We start from the raw sequence: 25122 nt of genomic DNA on the forward strand, positions 1-25122 counted from the left end.
GAGGGAACATTAAACACAGGTTAAAGAGATGTGTATTGTCTCCAGACAGAACAGCTAGTAAGATTCTGCAAGATCAGGGGGAAAGCTGTGGGGGTTACTGATAATGTGACATAAATCCAACATCCCGGTTTAGGCCATCCTCATGTGTGCGGAACTTGGCTATCAGTTTCTGCTCAGCAGTCTGCGCTGTCGTGTGTCGTGAAGGCCGCCTTGGAGAACGCTTACCTGAAGATCCAAGGCTGAATGCCCGTGACTGCTGAAATGCTCCCCCACAGGAAGAGAACAGTCTTGCCTGGTGATTGTCGAGCGGTGTTCATTCATCCGTTGTCATAGCGTCTGCATGGTTTCCCCAATGTACCATACCTCGGGACATCCTTTCCTGCAGCGTATCAGGTAGACAACGTTGGCCGAGTTGCAAGAGTATGTACCGTGTACCTGGTAGATGGTGTTCTCACGTGAGATGATGACATCCGTGTCGATGATCCGGCACGTCTTGCAGAGGTTGCTGTGGCAGGGTTGTGTGGTGTCATGGTCACTGTTCTCCTGAAGGCTGGGTAGTTTGCTGCGGACAATGGTCTGTTTGAGGTTGCGTGGTTGTTTGAAGGCAAGAAGTGGGGGTGTGGGGATGGCCTTGGCGAGATGTTCGTCTTCATCAATGACATGTTGAAGGCTCTGGAGGAGATGCTGTAGCTTCTCCGCTCCGGGGAAGTACTGACGACGAAGGGTACTCTGTCCACCGTGTCCCGTGTTTGTCTTCTGAGGAGGTCGGTGCGGTTTTTCGCTGTGGCGCGTCGGAACTGTTGATCGATGAGTCGAGCGCCATATCCTGTTCTTATGAGGGCATCTTTCAGCGTCTGGAGGTGTCTGTTGCGATCCTCCTCATCCGAGCAGATCCTGTGTATACGGAGGGCTTGTCCGTAGGGGATGGCTTCTTTTACGTGTTTAGGGTGGAAGCTGGAGAAGTGGAGCATCATGAGGTTATCCGTGGGCTTGCGGTACAGTGAGGTGCTGAGGTGACCGTCCTTAATGGAGATGCGTGTGTCCAAGAATGCAACCGATTCCGGAGAGTAGTCCATGGTGAGTCTGATGGTGGGATGGAACTTGCTGATGTCATCATATAGTTGTTTCAGTCATTGTTCACCATGAATCCAAAGGAAGAAAATGTCATCGATGTATCTAGTGTATAGCATCGGTTGAAGGTCCTGTGCAGTGAAGAGGTCTTGTTCGAACCTGTGCATGAAGATGTTGGCATATTGAGGTGCGAATTTTGTCCCCATGGCTGTTCCATGTGTCTGGATGAAGAACTGGTTGTTGAAGGTGAAGATATTGTGGTCCAGGATGAAGCGGATGAGTTGTAAAATTGCATCTGGAAACTGGCAGTTGACGGCATTGAGTACTGAGGCCATTGCAGCAATGCCATCCTCGTGGGGATGCTGGTGTAGAGTCTGCACATTCTCCCTGTGCCTGCATGGGTTTCCTCTGGGTGCTCCGGTTTCCTCCCACAGTCCGAAAGACGTGCTGGTTAGGTGCATTGGCTGTGCTAAATTCTCCCTCAGTGTATCCGAATAGGCGACGGAGCGTGGCGACTTGGGGATTTTCACAGTAACTTCATTGCAGTGTTGATGTGAGTCTACTTGTGACACTGCTAAATAAACTGAACCCACTATCTTCTGAAACAAAATCAGAGTGCTACTAACTAAGCATGACCAGACTGATACTGGAATCAAGGAGAAAGTTAAGGAAGGGAGGGCTGGTGTCATTATGCCCCATTACCCATCTCACCTCTGGAGGGTTGAAAGTGAAATATGATCTGTGACATCCAGGCATAAAGAAAAGGTGCAGCACACCGACCATTAAGTAAATGTGACACAGATGGAAAGTCTCAACATTTTTACTAAATAGGAGGATTTGCATATTTTCTAATGTTGAAAGTAATTGTTAAAAGGGGAAAAAAAATTTTATTGTCTTCCAGAGGAATTTCAGAGGTTTGAAATAAAAACAGAAAATGCTTGAAAAAGGCAGCAGATCTGGTATCAACTGCTGAGGAAGAAACAGAGTTAATGTTTTGAATCCAATATAATTTTTCTTCAGAATTCCTCAATTAACATTAACACCTGAATTAATGTTAACTCTGTTTCTCTTTCCATGGATACTGTCAGACCTGCTGAAATTTTCCAGCACTCAGAATCCCATTGAATGCTTACAGTGCAGAAAGAGGCCATCCAGCCTATCGAGTCTGCACCAACTCTCCAAAAAAGAATCCCACCCAAGCCCTCCCTTCTGCCTTATCCCTGTAACACTGCGCATTTACCATGGCCAATCCACCTAGCCTACACATTTTTGGGCTTCGGGAGGAAACCGGAGCACCCAGAGGAAATTCACGCAGACACAGGGTGAACATGAAAACTCCATAGACTCATTCAAAGCCCGAATCAAACCCCAGTCCCTGGCTTTGTGAGGCAGCATGGTGGCACAGGGGTTAGCACTGCTGCCTCGCAGCGCGGTTCGATTCCCGGTCTTGGGTCACTCTCTGTGCGGAGTCTGCACATTTTCCCCATGTCTGCGTGAGTTTCCTCCGGGTGCTCCAGTTTCCTCTCACAGTCCGAAAGATGTGCTGGTTAGGTGCATTGGCCATGCTAAATTCTCCCTCAGTGTTTCCGAACAAGTGCCGGAGTGTGGCGACTAGGGGATTTTCACAGTAACTTCATTGCACTGTTAATGTAAACCTGCTCGTGACACTCATAAATAAACTTATAAACCTTATAACCACTGTGCCACCATGCCGCCACTATCTGTCTTTATTTCAGATTGCCAGCATTTGCAGTATTTTGCTTTTATTTCCATTTCTGAGGTATGTGATGTGGAGCTGTTATATAAACTCCAAATATCCCTGACAAATAATGGTGAAAATGTTGCTGATAATTTAGAGTACGGTTCAGTAAGAAACTACCTCGCTGAGCTCCCTGCCCCTTGTGCTATTGTTAATGGGCCTCAATAAAGACAGAAAGTGTCCTGAAAGACAATACTCTTTTCGTCAATATTTCAGAAAATGCACCCAGGTTTCAGTCAGCATAACTTGCTCTAAATTTAACTTAGAAATCTGGTTATTCATTGTATAATTTTCCTTTGATAAGAGTTATTAATCATAATCTGAACAGTTTGCTGCTTGCTGGAGCCACAAGAGGATGAACAAAGTTCATATTATGGTTCATATTGATTTATTGATTTGAAAAGAACACAGAAATTTGAGCAGCATCAAATTAAAAGCTAAATACAAAGGAAATAATGCTGAATATTGAATCAGAATTTGTATGATTAAAAACAACAGACAGGATTTTATGGCCTCGCTCGACCTGAGACGGTGGTATGGTGGCACAGCGGTTAGCACTGCTCCCTCACAGCGCCAGGGACCCGGGTTTGATTCCGGCCTCGGGTCACTGTCTGTGTGGAGTTTGCATGTTCTCCCCAGGTCCATATGGTTTTCCGCCAGGTGCTCCAGTTCCTTCCCACAGTCCAAAGATGTGTAGGTTAGGTTGATTGGCCAATGCTCAATTGCCCCTTAGTCTCAGGGGGATTAGCAGGATAAATACGTGGGGTCACAGGGATAGGGACTGGGTGAAATTGTTGTCAGTGCAGGCTCGATGGGCCGAATGGCCTCTTTCTGCACTGTAGGGATTCTATGATTCTATGAGACTGTAAAATCCCGCACAAGGTCAATGGAGCTTTGTGTTGTCCGCCTCTCGCCCACTCCGATTCCCGTGGCAGGCGGGGCGGTAGAATTCCAGCAAACATCTCTACAACTTTGACTTGAGTGATTGATCCGAGTCTTTTTGATTAGATGCAGGGGACCATGTTCAGCTTACACAGGATTTATTACCACAGAGAAAGATAAGCTGCGTACAATGGGGTGGTACCATCCATCACGGGAAATGGTCAAGGTTTAGATTATTTAGTTTTGAGTCAAAGTGAAAACAAACAGTACGTCTATGGTAAATGCCATTACTTCCTCATTTATTCACTGAAGCAAGCCAATTATTCTGCACACCTTTAACTTTATTGCTGCAATACAGTAATCAGCATTTTCAATTTTACAACAGTGGAATGTAATTACATTACTGTCAAAATTCAAAAATTACAATGCGAGGCTGAGGATTTCCTGTTTTCCAATTTTATTCTTGTGGTGTTGTGGCCCTTATAAGGCCCTTGTAGTCGCAAGAACACAAGTAATAGAAGCAGGAGTACACCTCCAGGCCCTTCAAGCCTGCCCTGCCATTCAATATGATCATGGTTGATCTATGCCAGGCCCAACTCCTTTCCTGTGCCACTTCCCCATTGCCCTATATTCTTCCAGCTACCAAATATTTATCCACTTCCACTTTGAATATTTCTGATGATCCTGCCTGCAACAGCCTTTGGGGCAGAGAATTCCAGAGATTCACTACCCATTGCGAGGATAAATTTCTAAGCTTCACTTTTGAATGACTGTCCCTTTATCTTGTAGCTTCATCCCCTTGTCCAAAACTCTCCTCGTGGTGAAAAGTGGGATTAGTGGGTCACGAGAATCTCCTGGGGCCTATTAGGAGGAAGCGTGCGAACCAGCATCTATCAGGTGAGAAAATGCTGGAAAATCTCAGCAGATCTGGCAGCATCCGTAAGGAGAGAAAAGAGCTGATGTTTCAAGTCCGGATGATCCTTTGTCAAAGCTTTCTCTTTTGGTTTCAGATTCCAGCATCCGCAGTAATTTGCTTTTATTAGCATCTATCAGGTGTTAGGGCGCAGGACCTGGTAGGAGGGAACCTTTAGTATGAGATCAGGAGTCGGTGGAACTAGACCTGTATCTGCATTGAGCTCGTTTGTATATAGTCACGGTGGCACAGTGGTTAGCACTGCTGCCTCACAGCGCCAGGGACTCGGGTTCGATTCCAGCTTGGGTCACTGTCTGTGCCGAGTCTGCACTTTCTCTCCATGTCTGCTTGGGTTTCCTCCGGGTGCTCCAGTTTTCTCTCACAGTCCAAAGGATGTGCTGGTTAAGTGCATTGACCATGCTAAATTCTCCCTCAGTGTACCCAAACAGAATCCGGAGTGTGGTGACGAGGGGATTTTCACCGTAACTTCATTGCAGTGTTAATGTAAGCCCACTTGTGACACTAATAAATAAACTGAAAAATTGAGTTTATGTTTCCTTCAATAAATCACTGTTGTGATTCAAGGCTTCCTTGTGGTGATGCCTCACGCCTCAACAATTCTCTTTGCTTCGGGAGGCACTGACTTTAATGCTGAGCTGTTCCTAAACCATTGGTAGCATTCAGGCATTTCGGGTGCCCATCTGCCATTGTCCAGTATTGGTGGCGTTGGAGGGAGGTGGGATAAACAGAGAATGGAGAAGGGGAAGAATTACCCTTCAGAAACATAATTAGCATAGAGGCCAACTCCACCCTCAATTAAGATTAAAACACAACATAACCTGGTGTTACAGTGAAAGCAATTATGGTCAATTTCACTAATATTAAATGCAATGCTGCTGCCACAGTTCAGAGTTGCTCACTCAGCAGAGACTAGCGGTTACCCTTCTTGTTGCCTGTATCTCAATGCCATTTAGCTGTTTATTTATCTTCTGAGACTTTGGGGGGTTTTCCTGGAGTATACCAGCAGCCAGAAGAGGTTTAATCATTATCTGTAACAGTGGAGAAAGGTGTGGATTCTACAGTTGCCTGCATTGTGTCTGGAATCATAGGATCACAACAGTGCAGAAGGAGGCCATTCGGCCCATCGTGTCTGCACCGACTCTCCGGCAGAACATCCCACCCAGGCCCTTTCCTGTAGCCCCACATATTAACCCCACTAATCCCTCTAACCTACACATCTTGGGCACTCAGGAGCCATCCACCTAACCAGCCTGTCTTTCGGATTGTGGGAGGAAATCGGAGCACCCAGAGGAAACCCGCACAGATACGGGGAGAACGTGCAAATGCCGCACAGACAGTGACCCAAGCCGGGAATCGAACTCGGGTCCCTGGCGCTGTGAGCCAGCAGTGCTAACCACTGTGCTACTGTGCCACCCTGAAGGAGAAGGTGATTGAAGCAGAAATGAGACAATTCCACACTGGTATAAGAGCTAAGGCTGGCAGACTATTGAGCAGGCAATTGGAGTGTCAAAAGGCCTTTGACAAAGTTCAATGGCTGTCCTTTGAGCAGGGGATTGTACATAAAGCAGAGCGACACCTGAAACTGGATGTGGTAGAGAATAAAACCCGAAATGTAATGGAGAGACTCTACAACATACTTATTATGAGACTTGTGCACTGTCACATCGAGCCACCCAAAGTTATGGCAATCAGAATCAGCAAACTGCTTTCAATATTTGCAGCCTGTTTGTGGATGTTACTATTGAAGACTTCAACATAACACCTGCTGAAATCCAGATGTTTGTCCCCTGCCAGGTGTGAGACTGTGAGCCAGCACCCTCTCCTCTATACCTCACCCCTTTCCCTCCATCACTCAGCACCACCCCCATCTCTAGGTCCAATTCAATTCATTATCAGAGTGACTGGCCCAGCCACCAAGTTCCAACTGAAAACAAGGTTCACACCAGTCCAATGTAAAATAAATCAAGTGTACACCCTCCTAAATAACACTTCATTTCCAGAACATAACGCCTCCAAATAGAAATATTTTAGAAACACATATGGCACAATCTATCACAGATTTTCTCTGTTATTATAAAACTTACACAAACGATGAAAATGATGACATAGAGCTTGGGTTTTGGGATTGCTGAGCAGAAAATTATGAACATGCATGCCATGAAGAACAATGAAGTGGATTTTGCAGATAACTGATTTTTCCAAATATCTTAATTCATTCATTATTCACAGAAAGGTAATGGAGTTTTGATTCTATCATCTCTGGACATGTGTGAAAGATGGTTTAAAATCATTATTATAGACAATTGTTTTATCCTTCAACAATCCTGCTGTATTGCAGAAGATTTGAAAAATAATCTATAGTAACCATACATCCGTTATGTTTCTCGTGGCTTATATATTACTACCCAGAAAGGTAAATTCCACAGTCGTAATGTACTGTTACCAGGACAATATCGTGCAAATACTAAATATCAAGTTATTATCTTTCATTATCATAGAAAGTAATCATAGAAACCCTACAGTGCAGAAGGAGGCCATTCAGCCCATCGAGTCTGCACCGACCACAATCCCACCCAGGCCCTACCCCCACATATTTACCCACTAATCCCTCTAACCTACGCATCTCAGGACTCTAAGGGGCAATTTTTAACCTGGCCAATCAACCTAACCTGCACATCTTTGGACTGTGGGAGGAAACCGGAGCACCCGGAGGAAACCCACGCAGACACGAGGAGAATGTGCAAACTCCACACAGACAGTGACCCGAGCCGGGAATCGAACCCGGGACCCTGGAGCTGTGAAGCAGCAGTGCTAACCACTGTGCTACCATGCCGCCCTACATGAAAAAGCAAATCCTATTTTACAAAAGAAAAGAAAACACAGAATTGAATAAAAAGACTTGTTTGATGGTGTTTCCAAGTACCTAAGAACCCAAGTGTGTTAGGAACGTGAAAATATCATAAGACCCGACAAGGCCACCTATCCATCACCTTCTCAGTATGTGTCAGTCCAGCTCACCTGATGCACAATTATCTCTTGAGTTAGAAAAGAAAATGGGCCTGAAAGACCTGGAACTGGAGAGGATGTAGGTTCCATTTACGCCTCAGGGACTGGAGTTAACAGAAGATGTGCTGTGTAGACCGCGTGGCCACGTAAAGTTGAAAAGGAATTTCTTGCTCTGATTTTTATCAGTCTGAAATTCAATGGTCGCCCTGCAATGGTTGAAACAGATCACCAGCCATTCATAACTATCTTCTAGTTAGGAGCCTCTCCACACTGCACAACTGCAGCAAATGATGCTAACGTTGCAACATTACAACCTCAACATCATCGACAAACATGGTAAGGAGCTGTACTTGGTTGATGCCCCCTCCAGAACCTTCTTACTCACCACTGACCAGGCAGATTATGAGGAAGACATAGCCGTTATGGCAAGAGAGGTCTTGCTCTCTCACCAAATTCAGGAACTCAAGCAGGCCTTACAGGAAGACATCACATGTGGGAAATTGCATGGCGTCATCATGAAGGACTGGCTAGATTCCTCAAGGAAGCGTTCCCATAAGATCCACACACCTTTCACTATCAGAGATGAACTGACCGCACTAGATGGGCTAATATTCCATGGCAAGTGATTCATTATCCTTACTACACACAACAACAGCAACAAGGACACCCCCGGGTTGGAAGCAGCCTGATACAGGGATAAGGTATCCTGGCCCTCCATGTATGTAGACATGGACAAGGAAGTCTCCAGATGCACACCATGCAATGCACTCAAGTCGCATCTCGCAACTCGACTGGGGCAGCACCGTGGCACAGTAGTTAGCACTGCTGCCTCACAGTTCCAGGGACCTGGGTTCGATTCCTGGCTCGGGTCACTGTCTGTGTGGAGTTTGCACATTCTCCCCGTGTCTGCGTGGGTTTCCTCCGGGTGCCCCGGTTTCCTCCCACAATCCAAAGATGTGCGGGTTAGATTGATTAGCCATGCTAAAAATTGCCCCTTAGTGTCCTGAGATGCGTAGGTTAGAGGGATTAGTGGGTAAATATATAGGGATATGGGGGTAGGGCCTGGGTGGGATTGTGGTCAGTGCAGACTCGATGGGCCAAATGGCCTCTTTCTGCACTGTAGGGATTCTATGATTCTATGATTCTACTCTGTTGTGGTAGGTTTCGCAAGTTGAGGAATGCAGCACGTAGTCCGTGTGGTCCCGTGCACATTTCTCAAGCAAGTGCTTGGCTGAGCGTACCGCCTGCCCCAGCAAACCGTTTAACTCTGCATGTAGGGGACTGCTCATTCTGTGTTTGAAATCTTATGTGCGTTCAAAATTGCAAAATTCAGCAGAAACAAGTTGGCAAACATTATCCCTCCTGAGCTTTCGTGGGATGCTGTGTGTGGCGAAATGTTTCTTAAGCTTGATGATTACTGTTTTACTTGTCATATTTGGGCAAGCATCATAGAAATCATAGAAACCCTACAGTGCATAAGGAGGCAATTCAGCCCATCGAGTCTGCTCCGACCACAATCCCTATCCCGGCAATCTCAAATATTTGCCCTGCTAATCCCTCTAATCTACGCATCCCAGGTCTTCCATCATCAGTACAACACCTTCTTTCCAGGTGCAGCTCTCCGGGACCATGATCCTTACTGCCAACGTTCTGCTGCTGCCCAAATTTGAAACAAATGTGAATGAGACCCTCCTGCAATGCAGATTGAAAAGCAAAATGTACTGTGGTTGAGATTGCGATAGACTTGCCCGTTTGACACTAGGCTAAGTAGTCAGGATTCAGAATGTGCATAGCCATGACCATTTGGCGGTGGAATGCAGTAATGTTCCACATCCGGATAGTTACATGGTAGTCTCAAACAGTGCCCACTATGTTTGTAATTACTGCCATCTCCTGCAAGTAGCAAACCAGCACCAACATATAACACACCTTTTCAGTCATCCAGTTTATTACACCAGCCCCCTGAATCAGCGGACACGTGCACCTGCAGAGGCTAACGCAGCTACTGCTCCACCTGACAACCACACGGACCAAATGTCCCATTTTGTTACCAGAGGGGACACTTGTCACTGAAAGGCCACACCACCACCTACTGGTGTAATCACATACTCAGGGTGCCTGAGCAAGCCCAACACAAGATTTCAGGACTTTATTACCACTTAGCTTTTAACTGACTTTTGAAGTTTAATTTCCTTTGCAACAGCCAAGGGGATGGGGGTGTTGGGTTGCGAGGGAGGTAGTGTGGAGGGTGGGTGGTGGGCGAAGGAGACTCCAGGCACCAGTTGACACAGCCTATTCCCAGTTTCAATATATATATCTCTGTAGATAGAATCCCTACAGTGCAGAAGGAGGCTATTCGACCCATCGAGCCTGCACCAACCACAATTCCACCCAATATCCCCGTAACCCCACACATTTACCCTGCTAATCCCCCTAACATTAGGGTTAATTTATCACGGCCAATCCACCTAACCCACACATCTTTGGACTGTGGGAGGAAACTGGAACACCCGGAGGAAACCCACGTAGACACGGGGAGAATGTGCAGGCTCCACACAGACAGTGACCCGAGGCTGGAATTGCATCCGGGTCCCCGGAGCTGTGAGGCAGTATTGCTTACCACTGAGCCACTGTGCTGCATTAGTTATGCATTGTCAGTTTGCTCCATTATGTATCACACAATGGTCTGAGCATAATTTCCCAAGGTGCAACTGTCACATTTCATGCCACTGGGCATCCCAACTAAATGGGGAAGATGTAGACTGAGTGGTCAAGTGAGAATGGGATGATGTGGCTACAGGGAAGGTCACATGGTGGAAGCATGGGAATCAGTTATCCCCGGGACCTCAGGCAGGTTACAGGTTCTGAATGTAGCTGTTAATTTTTACAAGAAACTACCTTGGCTGGAAGTCCTTGGCATCAGTGATTTGAGGGACCCACAACATTCTACAGGCTCGATATCAGTTCTTCTGGGATTCTGGTTGAGGGACAATGAGAAAATCTTCCAACTGCTCCCTAAACATCAGGAGACACAATGCCAAGTTTTCCTAGGAAATTTCCGGTCTTTACAATTTTGCAAGACTTCAGCTGAAAAGAAAGCAGTTGAGAACTTGTAGCAATCTCTTTGAGGTATTTTGATAACATTGAGTAAGATAATTCCCAGAGGAGAGCAATACATTCTCTTGCTGTATTTTTTCTCTTTATCCTTCCATGGGATTTGGGCATTGCTGGCTTGGCCAGCATTTGTTGCCCCTTCCAAATTGCGCTTGAACTGAGTGTCTGCTGCACCATGTAGAGAGCAGTTCAACCCTGGAGTCACATAGAACTATGAAATCCCAATCTCTAGCACTGTGAGGCAGCCGTGCTAACTGTCCAGAGCAGGTGAGAATGGCAGATTTCTTTCCCTAAAGGACATTAGTGAACCAGATGAGTATTTATTTAATGACAATCTATGATAGTTGTCATAGTCACCACCATTACTTACAGTAGTTTTGTATTCCAGATTTCTTAACTGAATTGAAATGAAGCTGCCATGATGGATTTGATGGATCCATGATGGATTTGAAAGGGTAGGTCGTGCCTCACAAACCTTATTGAGTTCTTTGAGAAGGTGACCAAAGAGGTGGATGAGGGTAAAGCGGTTGATGTGGTGTATATGGATTTCAGCAAAGCGTTTGATAAGGTTCCCCATGGTAAGCTTCTGCAGAAAATACGGACACATGGGATTGAGGGTAATTTAGTGGTTTGGGTGAGGAATTGGCTAGCTGTAAGAAAACAAAGGGTGGTGGTTGATGGGAAATATTCATCCTGGAGTTCAGTTACTAGTGGTGTACCGCAAGGATCTGTTTTGGGGCCACTGCTGTTTGTCATTTTTATTAATGACTTGGATGAGGGCGTGGAAGGATGGATTAGTAAATTTGCGGATGACACTAAAGTCGGTGGAGTTGTAGACAGTGCGGAGGGAAGTGGCAGGTTACAGAGGGACATAGATAACCTGCAGAGCTGGGCTGAGAGGTGGCAAATGGAGATTAATGCGGAAAAATGTGAGGTGATTCACTTTGGAAGGAGTAACAGGAATACAGAGTACTGGGCTAATGGTAAGATACTTGGTAGTGTGGATGAACAGAGGGATCTGGGTGTCCATTTGCATAGATCCCTGAAAGTTGGCACCCAGGTTGATAGAGTTGTTAAGAAGGCGTACGGTGTGTTAGCTTTTATTGGTAGAGGGATTGAGTTTCTGAGCCAGGAGGTCATGCTGCAACTGTACAAAACTCTGGTGCGGCCCCATTTGGAGTATTGCGTACAGTTCTGGTCGCCGTATTATAGGAAAGATGTGGAAGTGTTGGAAAGGGTGCAGAGGAGATTTACCAGGATGTTGCCTGGTATGGTGGGAAAATCGTATGAGGAAAGGCTGAGGGGCTTGAGGTTGTTTTCGTTAGAGAGAAGAAGGTTAAGAGGTGACTTAATAGAGGCATACAAGATGATCAGAGGATTAGATAGGGTGGATAGTGAGAGCCTTTTTCCTCGGATGGTGTTGGCTAGCACGAGGGGACATAGCTTTAAATTGAGGGGTGAGAGATATAGAGGTAGGTTCTTTACTCAGAGAGTAGTAAGGGCGTGGAATGCCCTGCCTGCAGCAGTAGTGGACTCATCAACGTTGAGAGCGTTCAAGTGGTTATTGGATAAACATATGGATGATATTGGAATAGTGTAGATTAGAGGGGCTTTAGATTGGTACCACTGGTCGATGCAACATCGAGGGCCGAAGGGCCTGTACTGCGCTGTAATGTTCTATGTTCTATGTTCTCGACCCTCCCATGACCTACCAGTAACATTACCAACCCAGCACGGGAGGTGGCGGCAGCGCTAGTAAGTGTCATCTCGCTGTGTAAGAAGATGGGGATCAAGTGTAGGAAGAAGGTGGGCAGCACGGTCGCACTGTGGTTAGCACTGCTGCCTCACAACGCCAGGGACCCGCGTTCAATTCCAGCCTCGGGTCATTATCTGTGTGGAGTTTGCACATGTTCCCCGTGTCTGCGTGGGTTTCCTATAGGTGCTCCGGTTTTCTCCCACACTCCAAAGATGTGCGCGCTAAGTTCTTTGGCCATGATAAATTTTTCCTTAGTGTCAGGGGGATTAGCATGTGTGGGGTTACAGGGATAGAATCTGGTTGGGATTGTCGTCGGTGCAGGCTCGATGGGCCAAATGGTCTCCTTCTGCACTGTAGAGATTCTATGATCCTCAGGTGAACGACCTTCTTTGTGCAGCCAGGGTGGACTGGGTCACCCGTGTAGCTCTGTCTTTACAGGACAATGAGTCAGGGCATTGTCAGCACTCCGCGATGCTCACAAATCTGTTTCCTCTCTTTTAGTTGTTGGAGTGTGGCGATCATGGTGCCAGTTGACCTGGTTTAGCTCCCAGGAGCACCCTCACACCAGCCCAGAGAATGGCTTAGCTGTTATCCAACACGTCCTCTCTACTGCCCCCTCGCCATTGGACTCCCATTTGGGTTGTGATGAGCTGCAAGCTCACTTCTGACATCCCCTTCAGAGGCAATGAGGCCAGATTCATGATTTTATAGAGTTGTTGCAAACACCGTCACAGGCTAAATATCCAGTGAGGGTCAAAATGCCGGCAGGACAGATCGCTAATGATATTATAAATTTTTTAAATGAAGGTTCCCCACCTTCCTGGGTGGGAACCTCGTTATGTCATGGGCGAGGGGCGTGGAAAATTGGGAAACGAGATCTCACTCATGAGAATTTTGTTTCCCTACTCTCGCGGGCCTTTAGGCCTGTGTCACCATTTACACTGACAGCTAACACAGGCTCAAAATACCACCCCTGGTAACTCGGCAACTGATTTTCCGCCATGCCCCATCCTTTGTGCATTCAAGTTCGCAGAACAAGATTTCAAACTGTTTCTTGGAGACTTACTTTCTAGTTTCACTGTTGCTTTAACTTGGTTTGAAATGCATAATCGCAGCATTATTTTCCAAGTCAATGGAAAACAGACACAGTGAATAATGGGCTGCTGATTTGCTACGGGCCCATTTCACATTTCTGCCGCAGTTCAATTCTACCCCCCGCAAGTTGCTGCTCAAATGTCCGTGAGCAGCTATCAGCGTGATGAATGGTGGCACTGCTTCTTCACCACTGGCCATAAAATCAAAGCCAATTAAGCAGGTTCAGGGCCAGCTTTGTGCTCGTTGAGATTAGGAATGTGAAGAGGTAGGGAACTGTGGAAATGACACACTTGTCTCGTTCAAGCTCAATATCAGTCACAAAAAATTCAATGGCAAGTGCATTTTGAGTTGGATGCTTTTGTTTTGCTGTGAAACAAAGTGAGAACATTTCCTCTGTGTGCAGCATAACAAGACGGTTTCAAATTTCAAATCGAGGAAATCTTCCCCACTCTACCGTAATATCAATCTCAGCAACATCACACCAGCACAGCAACTGATTTATCGATGGGACCAGCCAAATGTCTGGATCTGAGTGAAGTCAACATGTAGCAAAAGTTAGACCAAAACAAAAGCAAAGTACCTTTGCTTTCCATTTTTATCATGGGATGTGGGCATCGCTGGCTGGGCCAACATTTATTGCTTATCTATGAGGGAATTTATTTAAGTGTCACCCACATTACTGGAGTCACACGCAGGCCAGACCAAGGCTGGGATTTTACGACTTCGCTTGGGCGAGGCTCGTAAAATCCCGCCTGAGGCCAACGGAGAATTTCATCTGCAAGCCTCGTCCGCCCCAATTCCGGGGCAGGAGCGGCGGTAAAATTCCGGCTCAGGTAAGGACTACAGATCTTCTTCCCTGAAGGATATTCACGAACCAGATGGTTTTTTTCAACAATTGACCATGGCTTGGCAGTCATCATTAGACTTCTAGTTCCAGATTTTTATTAAATTCGGATTTCACCATTTGCCACGGTGGGATTCAAACCTAGATCCCCGAAGAATTATCCTGGGTCTGGATTAGTCATCCAGTAACAATACCATTACGCCACGGCCTCCCCCTGTGGATAAAGGAAAGCTGAACTAAACACCAAAAATACTCAGCGGGTCTGGCAGCACCATGGAGAGAGAAACAGAGTTAACGTTTCACATTGAGGACCTTCTTCAGAAGTTTAATACAGATGGAAGACAGCACAGTGATGAATAAATAAATGTAATTTTACGAACAAAGAACAGTACAGCACAGGAACAGGCCCTTCGGCCCACCAAGTCTGTGCCAACACAGATGCCTCTCTACTCTAATATTTTCTTGCCTCTGTGTGGTCCATATCCCTCTGTTCCCTGCCTATTCATGTACCTATCCAAATGCCTCTTGAACGCTGTTATAGAATCTGCTTCCACCAGTTCCTCCAGCAGCGCATTCCTGGCAATCACCACCCTCTGTGTGAAAAACCTGCCCCTTACATCTCTTTTAAACTTTCCCCCTCTCACTTTCAACTATGCCCCCGAGTAATTGACCCATTGACCCTGGAAAAAACTCTGACTACCCACTCTAACCAAGCCTGTCATAATCTTGTAAACCTCTATCAGGTCCCCCTTCATACTCCGACGCTCCAATGAAAACAATCCAAGTTTGTTCAACCCTTCATCATAGTCCATATCCTGCAAACCAGGCAACGTCCTGGTAAATCTCTTCTGTACCCTTTCCAATGAATCAACATCCTTCTGGTAGTGTGGTGACCAGAATTGCACACAATACTCCAAATGTGGCCTATCCAAAGTCTTATACAGCTGCAACATGATTTTCCAATTGCTATACTCAACATCCTGACCGATGAAGGCCAGCATGCCATATGCCTTCTTGACCACCTTGTGTCCACCTGAGTTGTCACCTTCAGGGAACTGTGGATCTGCATGCCTAGATCCCTCTGTATGCCAATATTTCTAAGGGCTCTACCATTTACTGTATACTTTCCTTCTGCAGTGGACCTTCCAAATCGTATCACCTCACATTTGTCCGGGTTAAATTCCATCTGCTATTTTTCGACCCAGGTCACCAGCCGATTTATATCCTGCTGTATCCTCTGACAATCCTCCTCACTATCCGCTACTCCCCCACTTTTTGTTTCATCTGCAAATTTACCAATCAGACCACCTACATTTTCCTCCAAATCATTTATATATATTACAAACAACAGAGGCCCCAGCACTGATCCTTGTGGGACACCGCTTGTCACAGACCTCCAGTTAGAAAAGTTCCCTTCCACTGCTACTCTCTGCTTTCTATGCCCGAGTCAGTTTTGTATTCATCTTACCAGCTCACCTCAGGTCCCATATGACTTCATCTTCTGTATCAGCCTGCCATGAGGAACGTTATTGAAGGCTTTAGTAAAGTCCATGTATACAACATCCACTGCCCTGCCCTGGTCAATTTTTCTTGTCACTTCCTCAAAGAACTCAAGCAAGTTTGTGAGACACGACCTCCCCTTCACAAAACCATGCTGTCTCTGTGAATATCTTTGACCTTGAATTTGGGGCAGAGGCTTGAACCAGATGTGCTGGACTTAATAGCATATTTAACCTGGAAATGTTACAGTTTAATACCTGGTCAAACTCCAATCATTAGCCTGTGTTATTGAATTGAGCACTACACCCAACCCTCCCAATCATACATTACCCCACATCTGCTCACCGCATCCCCGACCACCTGGTTAGCTCCCCTTGCCAACCCCCTGACTAACCCCCTGACCAACCCCTGACCACCCATCGACTTCATCAACCACCTGACTTCCCTTCTAACCACACTCAACTACTCCTCTTGAACCCAACTACCTCCCCTGACCACCACCCCAGCCAGACCCGACTGACACTCTTTATCAGACCTGACTACCCTCTTGTCCACACAACAAGCCCCAACCAGACCTGACTAAAGCCCCTGACTAGGCCTGACTATCCCTTCAGCGGACTACCCACCCACTCCCCATGCACCTACTTCAGCCATTCACTCACCCTCTCATCCATTCATCTTTTCATTCACCCATTGACTAATTCACTCATCCATTCACTAACCCACACTCATTCATTAGAAGACTTGAAACCTTAAAAGATTTACCTGAATGTGGCAGATATGGTCATGAAAAGAGGGCCTGTCCTCTTCTTCCCCCAACTCTCCTACACTTACGGTTCTTTCATTGATGGTTACTCTCTGAAGATGTGAGGGTTAGGTAGATTGGCCATGATAAACTGCCCCTTAGTGTTAGGGGGACTGGCAGGTGGTCCCCCTAACCGGGATAGGGCCTGGCTGGGATTGTGCTCGGTGCAGGGTTGATTGACCTCCTCCACTGTAGGGAGTCTATGATTGATGACAGTGGCTGGACTTGACATCAAGACAGTGCAGTGAGATTTGCTCAGCATTTAGGTTTGATTGGTAAGTGGCAAGGAACATTCACATTGCTGATTCATTCCTGCTTCAGAAACTAGGGCTGTAAATAAGAAGTATCATTGGATCAGAAAAGATCTGGGTCATAATTATGCCACTTGAGATTCGTATTTTTCTGTGCCCCGAGCAATTGCTTACATGTACAAAAAATGTTTTCAACTTCCCTCTGAACACTTAAGATTACTGTGCTGCAAAAGGTGTTCGAGAATAGATACCTGCCAGAGACAGGTGGTCAAAGTTGTTCCTTTGTTAACATCAACTGTTGTTACTTGGCCTCTCTTCCACTCAAACTACATATGGTTTGCAGCTATCTTCAGCCAGAAGTATCAAGAGGATAATCCATCTTGGCCTCTTCCAGGGGTCCCCACTGTCACAGATATCAGTCTTCAGCCAAATTAATTCACTCCACGTGATATCAAGAAACAGGTGAATGCACTGGGTACACCAACATCTAGGGCTGCCATCAACTCTCGATTCCAGCGCTGAACGCATTCTCTGGAACTAGCTGCATCTCTGTTGGTGTACTGGCATTTACTTGCAGAAGCAGAATGTTGCTGTAATGATACACTTTCGCACATTTCATCTGTGAATACAAAAAGGATTTATCAATAAAAAAACAGCAGCCTTACAGCTACATCCAGCTCCCTACATGTCTCCCGCCTAAGAGAACTCCATTCCCTGAGGTGATTCCCTACTCTAAGTCCCCATTGGTCCCCCCAGCCAGGTGACCCTCACTCTGCTGTGTTGTCCTTAAAGGGTCAATCACCACAGTTGCCCAGGTAAGTTTCATCCAGAAAAGCAGGATAAATCCAATCTGACCAAATACTACCTCACTGATCGACTTTCAATCATGAAACTTTGGCTCGTTACAGTCTTGATTGTGGATTAAAGCTGAATTCAAGAGGTGAGGTGAGAGTGACTGGTCATGTCGTCAAGGCAGCATTCGATCATGTGTGGCATAAGGAGCCCCACCAAAGCTGGAGCCAATGGGAATCATTGACTCCATTGATTTGATGTTATACCCAGCACAAAGGAAAATGGTTGTGGTTGTGGGAAGTCAATCATCTCAGTCCCAGGACATCACTGCAGGAGTTCCTCAGGGTAGTGTCCTAGGCCAACCATCTACAGCTGCTTCATCAGTGATCTTCCCTCCCTCATAAGCCCAGAAGAGGGGATGTTCACTGATGATTACACAGCATCCGATAACATTTATGATCCCTCAGCTACTGAAGCAATGCTTGCTTGCCCGCAGTGAGATTTGCTCAGCTTTCAGATTAGGTTGATAAGTGGCAAAGAACATTCACATCAGGCAAATCCAACAAGAGGGAATTGAACCATTTCTCTTTTGAATTCAATAGCATTGCTAAATCCACCAACATCAACAGCCTGAAGTTTCTACTGACTAGAAAACAAACTGGCATCGCCTCATAAATACAGTTGGCACAGAAGCTGGAAATTCTATGGTGAGTAACCCTCCTCCTGACTCCCTGAGGCCCATCCAACATCTACAAGGCACAAGTACTTTGGAATGCTCTCCACTTTTCTGGATGAGTTCAGCTCCAACAACACTCAAGAAATGCAATACATTCCAGGCGAAGCAGCCCACTTAATTGACAAGCCATGCACCAACTTAAACATCCACTCCCTCCACAGTGAAAGCAATGTGCACCATCATATTGATATCCTGCTGCAACTTGCCAAAGCTTCTTTGATCTCACATTGCAAACCTATGACCTTTACCACTTAAAGAAACAAGGCCACAGACACATGGGAACACCACTATCTGCAAACTCCCCCTCCAAGTCACTCACAATCCTGATATGGAACAAGATTGCCATTCCTTCATTGTCACTGGGTCAATATCCTGGAACACCCTCCGTATGAATATTGTGGTGCACCTGCACAATGTGGTCCGCAGTGGTCCAAGGCGGCGGCTCACTTTCCCAAGGACAATTAATTGTAGATAATAAATGATGGCTTTACCAGCAGTGCTCCTATGTCCCATGAATGAATACAAAAAATATAGCATCCATCCAGCGACGTGTGCTCAGGTTTCCTTGAAAGATTACAGTCATACATACATAACATTATTAAAATTTGTCACAGTGAGAGATTTGTAAATGGTCTGGAAAAACGTTTGTACATTCATATAAAATCAGTCAGCAGAGTGCATTAGTAACCAAGGCAACGGTTTGTCCATTGACCATTCGGAAAAAAAAATTAAGTTGGAAAAATTGTTTCCAACAAATACAAATGGATGTGATATTACATTTGCCCTGAAACAAATAACCAGCAAGTCCTTTGAAACATAAGAAAGTAATTTTTGAAGGCTATTTTCAATGCGTTCACAAAATAGATTCAGAATCTTTTTATAACCACGGTATGTGATCAATTCAAGAAACCATCAATGCTGTCACAAAAAAGTCTGACTTTTTTTAAAATTTGGCTTTTCCTCTCTCCAATGTGCTATCATTTTAGAATCATACAATCCCCACAGTGCAGAAGGAGGCCATTCAGCCCATCGAGTCTGCACTGACTGTCTGAAAGAGCATCTTACGCACTCTATCCCAGTAACCCCACACATTGAACCCGCTAATCCCCCCCAAGCTACGCATCTTTGGGCACTAAGGGGCAATTTAGCATGGCCAATCCATTTAATCTGCACATATTTCGACTGTGGGAGGAAACCAGAGCACCCGGAGGAAACCCAGATAGATGTGGAGAGAATGTGCAGACTCCACACAGTCATCCAAGACTGTAATTGAACCCAGGTCCCTGGCACTGTGAGGCAGCAGTGCTAATCATAGTGCCACCATTTCATTCCAGGGATACTGAGCATTTCTTAGCTCCAGAATCTTCTGGCATGAAATTGGAGACAATGTTATCAGGTTATCTGATCAATTAGCTCCACATTCAAGCTTTTCTCTAATGGGTGGAAAATAGTTGGGGCCACAAATCTGTCATCCAAATGTGATCTTCCCCCACCCAATCTTCCTTCTCTGGTCATCACCAACACTCCTACCTCTCTGTTCTCCGACTGCAGGCAATCAGTGCAGGTTTTCTTGGAGACAATTGTTCAATCTCTCAGGTTGCAAACTGAGAAAATGACGTATTTTCATTAAATTCAGCAGGATTTCTGTATTTACAGGTTTCCCGGTGTGACTGACCCCAATCTGCTACCCTCCACAATGCCCTGTAAATATCAGAATGATTAATGCAGCTTTTGCTCATATTACACAGCATCATTGCAACCCTATAATCTTCATTGAAACAGTTTCCTTGCACTTACGCTCTTGAAACATCTGCATATACAACATAAATATTTACACAGCAATTCTGAATACACCACAAATAGATTTTATCAGCTTGACAGTTGCATGTTAATCGTGAGCCTGGGTTGTTCTTCACATATCCATTCCACTTGGCAATGCAAACCACGAATGTTTTATATCCAGCAGTTGCAGAAATGGATGAAATCATGAGCACCATATATTGAAATAAAAAGATTATAAGAACAAAGAACAAAGAAAATTACAGCAAAGGAACAGGCCCTTCGGCTCTCCAAGCCTGCACCAACTATGCTGCCCATCTGAACTAAAACCCCTTACCCTTCCAGGGACCATATCCCTCTGTTCCCATCCTATTCATGTATTTGTCCAGACGCCCCTTAAAAGTCACTATCGTATCTGCTTCCACTACCTCCCCGGCAGTGAGTTCCAGGCACCCACCACCCTCTGTGTAAAATACTTGCCTCGTACATCTCCTTCACACCTTAAACCTATGCCCCCTAGTAATTGACTCTTCCATCCTGGGAAAAAGCTTCTGACTATCCACTCTGTCCATGCCCCTCACAATCTTGTTGACTTCTATCAGGTTGCCCCTCAAGAACAAACCAGGTTTCTCCAGCCTCTCCTCATAGCTAATGCCCTCCATACCAGGCAACGCCATTTAAAACTCCATTTTAAAAGAAGCTTTTTATTTCATTCACTGATTGGCTGGAAGAGGATCAGGCTGACCATTCAGGGAAATTTTAACATTGAGGTGTATATGGGTGGGGACATTAGATTAGAGAGGAATATCAACTTGCCCAGAACTCAGATCCAACTGATTTTACTATTGTAGCATTGCTGCCTCACAGCGCTAGGGACCCGGGTTAAATTCCAGCCTTGAGCTCTGACAAAGGGTCATTCTGACTCGAAACGATGGCTCTAATTCCCTTTCCACAGACCAGCTGAGATTTTCCAGCACTTTCTGTTTTTGTCTCAGATTCCAGCATCCACATTATTTTGCCTTCATCTTGGTTTTGCTGTTTCACTATCCTATGATTTGAAATGTCATTCAGAAATAAGTGCAAAAGTAATAGCCCTTTCAGACGTTGAAGAACCAATATATAAATTCAGAAATGTACTTTGGACTCCTTAGTGAAAGATGAAAAGTAGTTGTATGCTTTTATGGCTACCTAGATTAACTTTGATGTCAGCGCAAATATATTTCTGAAGGACTAAGTCTTGTGTCCATCCAGGTGATGAATGTCAATGCTGGAAGACAAAGAAAAAACCTCTGCTTTTCACATCAGAGGACTAAAGTTGGTTTCAGATGGTTGTAAGTTCACAGCACAGACATTTTAAAATGTAATATTGCAGCAAAGAGACTGAGTGAAGGGCATTGAACAGATTGGTTCTGTTGAAGTGACTCAGGGAGGTCACGATATCTGACCTGGCAGTGGTTGTCCATTTTTCAGGATAATTGTGATCTGTCCACCATGAAAGAGAAAAAGGAGGTAGTATCATCAGTAGCCAGATCTCGCAGAAGATACTGGATGAGGGACACTGCATGAATGAAGATTCCTTTATCTTGTCGAATTTGTAATAATAATAGTTTTTTGTCTGTCCAGACAGTTTTGATCGGGCAGTTGAAGAGGCACATCTGTGAATGGTTCATTTAGTGACACATATGCTAGCATATGAGGCACGCGGAGGATTGGAGCATGATGTGTGGTTGCAAACAGTTGGTGGTGGCAGCTGCCTCAGGGTTGTTGCATCACAAAAGCAGTGGAAGTTAAGGATGTTGACTGAACATGCTAGGTCATGTATCTTACAAAGAGGAACTGTAGCCTGACTCAGCTAGTTACTCCAAACAGGTTTCTTTACATGATGTATAAAATATACAATGTGGGTGACTGGGTAGGCACATCTCCCCTGAGTGCTGCCCATCTGCTGTAAGAGTTCTTAGCACATGACTGCTGATGTTACAGATCAGGGGAGGCAATGGCGTATTGATATTGTTGTTTGACTAGTAATCTGGAGACCTAGGGTAATGCTATGGGGACCCGGATTCGAATCCCACCATGGCAGACGATGAAATTTGAATGCAATAAAAATGTGGAATTAAAAGTCTAATCGTGACCATGAAACCATTGTCGATTGTTCCAAAAACCCATCTGGTCTACTACGTCCTTTAGGGAAGCAAATCTGCCATCCTTACCTGGTCTGACCTACATGGGGGCAATCCTCCCAAAAAAATTCTAAAATGTCAAATTTGAGTGAAAATTGGAGTAAATCCTGCTGTTTTTTTCAGAGGGAGTTTCAAAATGAATCTCCCACACTCCGTGCACAGCTGAGTGCACTAGCATGAATCACGCTAAAAATCATTGGCGGGGCCTATTCTAGCTGGAGAGACTGGCAGCATAGTACAGGCCATTGCGCATGCATCGATCCATCAGTGCTGAGATCGGTGCATGCGCAGTGGCCCCGCACTGCCAGACTGCCAATCGCTGGCCAGCTCAATTGTTCCAACCCCACCACAGTCCGATTGCTGGTCCACTGAACATGTCTGGGCCAGCCTCGATTCCCCCTCCCCCTGACTCCGGCCCGCCTCAATCTCCCCTACACCCCCTGCAGCCCCAATCTCCCAATTCTCCCCACCCATGGCCCATGGAGGCTATTTTGATGTCAGATTCACCACATGCGAGAAGAACTATTTACATACATTGCAACCAATGCTCGGGACATTTTCCCAGTTGTTACCAGATGTATGTGAATGTGAATGAATCATAAGGATAGGATATCATTCAAGTCTGCTCTTCAAAACAGTCATGTACAACATGCGCTATTAAAAGAATAAGCAAGAACTTGTATTTATACAGCTCCTTCATAACCTCAAGATGTCTTGATCAATTGGGCCAGTGGGCTGACGAATGGCAGATGGAGTTTAATTTAGACAAATGCGAGGTGATGCATTTTGGTAGATTGAACCAGGGCAGGACTTACTCAGTTAATGGTAGGGCACTGGGGAGAGTTACAGAACAAAGAGATCTAGGGGTACATTTTCATAGCTCCTTGAAAGTGGAGTCACAGGTGGACAGAGCGGTGAAGAAGGCATTCAGCATGCTTGGTTTCATCGATCAGAACATTGAATACAGGAGTTGGGACGTCTTGTTAAAGTAGTACAAGACATTGGTAAGGCCACACTTGGAATACTGTGTGCAATTCTGGTCAGCCTATTATAGAAAGGATATTATTAAACTAGAAAGAGTGCAGAAAAGATTTACTAGGATGCTACCGGAACTTGATGGATTGAGTTATAAGGAGAGGCTGAATAGACTGGGACTTTTCTCTCTGGAGCGTAGGAGGCTGAGGGGTGACCTTATAGAGGTCTATAAAATAATGAGGGGCATAGACAAGGTAGATAGTCTTGCAACCAAAGGTTGGGGAGTTTAAAACTAGAGGGCATAGGTTTAAGGTGAGAGGGGAGAGATACAAAAGTGTCCAGAGGGGTAATTCTTTCACACAGAGGGTGGTGAGTGTCTGGAACAAGCTGCCAGAGGTAGTAGTAGAGGCGGGTACAATTTTATCTTTTTAAAAAGCATTTAGATAGTTACATGGGTACGATGGGTATAGAGGGATATGGGCCAAATGCGGGCAATTGGGATTAGCTTCGGGGTTTAAAAAAAAGGCGGCATGGACAAGTTGGGCCGAAGGGCCTGTTTCCATGCTGTAAACCTCTGACTCTATGACTCTAAGCTCCCACAGACAGCAATGAGGCAATGGCCAGGTAATTAGTTCTGGTAATTTTGGTGAAGGGATAAATATTAGCAAGGCCACACACAATCCTCATTAAATGCTGCCTTTGGATCTTCGGCAAGCACGTGAGAGGATACCCGAATTAACGCCACATTCAGGGGAGGCGATGGCTAGTGGTATTATCACTAGACTATTAATCCAGAAACTCAGCTAATGTTCAGGGGACCTGGGTTCAAATCCCACCATGGCAAATGGTGGAAGATGAATTCAGTAAAAAATATCTAGAATTAAGAATCTACTGATGACCGCTGTCAATTGTCGGAAAAGCCCCTTTGGTTCACATGTCCTTTAGAGAGGGAAATCTGCCGTCCTTACCTGATCTGGCCTATATGTGACTACGAATCCACAGCCTCCTCCTTTGAATAGTTGTTTCTGAATTCAACTGAATGTGGCAGGACTGCAGAGCTTAGACCTGATCTATTGATTGTGGCCTTGTTTAACTTGGTCTATCGCATGATACTTCCAATGTTTGGCTTGCAAGTAGCCTTGTGTTGTAGCTTCACTAACTTGACACCTCACTTTTAGGTATGCCTGGTGCTGCTGCTGTCATGCCCTTCTAAACTCTTCATTGAACCAGCATTGAACCCCCAGCTCAATGGTAATGGTAAGGATATGCCAGGCCATGAGGTTACAGATTGTGATTGAATGCAATTCTGTTGCTGTAAATGGCTCACAGTACCTCATGGATTCCCAGTTTTGAGTTGCAAGAACTATTTGAGATCTGTCCCATTTAGCATGGTGGTAGTGCTATACAACAAAGTGGAGGGTGTCCTCAATGTGAGGGCAGAAATTTGTCTCTACAATGACCATGCAGTGGCCAATCCTAACAAGACTGTCATGGACAGATACAACTGTGAGAGGTAGATCTGTGAAGACAAGGTCAAATCAGTTTTTCACTCTTGGTTCTGTCACCACTTGCTGTAGACCCAATTTAGCAGCTATGTCATTTAGGACACAGCCAGCTTGGTCAGTAGCGGTGCTACCGAC

Source organism: Mustelus asterias, chromosome 2, assembly GCF_964213995.1.
Source record: "Mustelus asterias chromosome 2, sMusAst1.hap1.1, whole genome shotgun sequence".
Classification (NCBI taxonomy): Eukaryota; Metazoa; Chordata; class Chondrichthyes; order Carcharhiniformes; family Triakidae; genus Mustelus; species Mustelus asterias.